This window comes from Mustela putorius, unplaced genomic scaffold (genome assembly GCF_011764305.1).
Source record: "Mustela putorius furo isolate JIRA1106 unplaced genomic scaffold, ASM1176430v1.1 tig00000127_pilon_pilon_pilon, whole genome shotgun sequence".
Taxonomy (NCBI): Eukaryota; Metazoa; Chordata; class Mammalia; order Carnivora; family Mustelidae; genus Mustela; species Mustela putorius.
Window position 1 is genome coordinate 2,212,937 of NW_025421288.1, and position 1,983 is coordinate 2,214,919.

The 1,983-nt window shown below is 36.6% G+C and overlaps 1 pseudogene; it reads left to right on the plus strand.

Annotated features, from left to right (window-relative positions):
* The first annotated feature begins 609 nt into the window (after positions 1–609).
* LOC123388215 lies at positions 610–1,546 on the plus strand (annotated as a pseudogene).
* The last annotated feature ends 437 nt before the right edge of the window (positions 1,547–1,983 follow it).

Below are 1,983 nucleotides of genomic sequence, written 5' to 3' on the forward strand. Positions count from 1 at the left end.
TCCACACCCAACAGAGAGCCTAATACAGGGCTCTATCTCACGACCCTGAGATCATGACCTGAGACAACATCAAGAGTAGGACACTTAACCAACTGAGGGACCCTGGCACTCCACAAACTGATATAATTTTAATAAATTTTCATTCCTGAGGATACATTCCCAAATAAAAGAGAATTTGTCCAGATCATCTTGAAAGAAAAGAGTTTCACCTATGCATAAACATGTACATTTTAAAATGTGCAAAATTTTTAACTATGTAAATTATAGTCCTTTAGTTATCTAATTAATGCAACTAATAATAATAAACTTATTGCTTTAACATAAATCTAACATTTGATATCCATCATCTTGGATTGTAATGCTGAAAATTACATCATTTTCCAGTTATAGAATAATTTACAATAGATTTCTAAAATAAGAGAAATAAAAAAGAAGCATAAATCTAGGTATCAGGAATAAATAATATGTACTCAATGATATGAATTTGCTTTTTGGTAAAATTTATAGTATTGTTGCCATGCTGCTAATTTTTTTATGCAGATTCCTATTTTGTTTTTTCTTTTCAGATATTTAACCCCTCTGTTTACAATCTATGCCAGTCTGAAATACATGGAGAGCCAGAGGAATGTCTCAGAATTCATTCTCTTGGGACTTTCGTATGACCAGAACATGCAAATATTTTGCTTTGTGCTCTTCTTATTATATTATGTTGTCCTGTTGGCAGGAAACCTTCTGATCCTTGTCTCCATTCAATGCAGTCCTCTTTTGCACCAACCCATGTACTACTTCCTCAGCCACTTATCCTCTGTGGACATCTGCTATACCTCTAACATTGCACCTAAATGTATTGCTGACCTGCTAGTGGAAAGAAAAACCATCTCCTATGGTAGTTGCATGTTACAGGTCTTTATAATGCACTTCTTTGGAATGATTGAAGTTTTAATCCTTACAGTATGGCCTTTGATCGCTACGCTGCCATCTGCAAACCTCTCCACTACCTGCTTATCATGAACAGGACAAGATGCCATCTCCTAGTCTTGGCTTCGTGGGCTGGTGGGGCTGTCCACTCCTTTCCTCAATTTCTTATGGTAATCAGGTTGCCCTTCTGTGGTCCTAATGAGATTGATCACTACTTTTGTGATATTTTTCCTTTGCTAAAGGTGGCCTGTACCAATACCTACATCACTGGTGTCCTTATGGTTGTCAATTCAGGACTGGTTACCTTAGTGACATTTGCAGGTTTTTTTCTTATATTATTATGTTATTCAGTTTAAGGCATCACTCAGCTGAAGGAAGACGCAAAGCCCTCTCTACCTGTGGGTCTCATATCACTGTGATAGCTTTATTTTTTGGGCCTTCAGTCTTTGACCTCCAACCACTTTCTCTGAATTTAAAATATTTGCTCTGTTTTACACCATCATTGCTTCCTATGTTCAATCCTTTAATCTATATGCTGAGAAATACAGAGATGAAACAGGCCATGAGAAGAACTTGGTGTCAAACAACAGGGCTCAACATCTTTTTAACAAAACAAGGAGCCAGCTAGACCTACATAGGATAGGGAAGAAACCATTTCAAAGTGTACTTGTTCAGCTGGTATCATGATCCTGAGTGACCAAAATCGGAACTTAAGAGTTTAATAATAACTAGAAAGAAATATTAATTTAATCATTCAAAAATAACTTTAAAACATAGTTTTACAGACTTTGAGATGGTAAGGACAAGCTTACAGGCACAATATTGGTTATATGTACAGTTAAGACAATGTTACATAAGCTGTAAATTGTGATGGAAAAAGAAAATTTTAATAATTTTGTATTAGAAAATTCAGGTTTGTTGGCTAGAACACATGAGGTATATTCTATATAGCAAAGGAGTTGTTAAAGTCCATGATTTTAGGGGCACCAGGGTGCCTCAGTGGGTTAAAGCCTCTGCCTTTGGCTCAGGTCATGATCCCAGGGTCCTGGGATCGAGCTCCACACT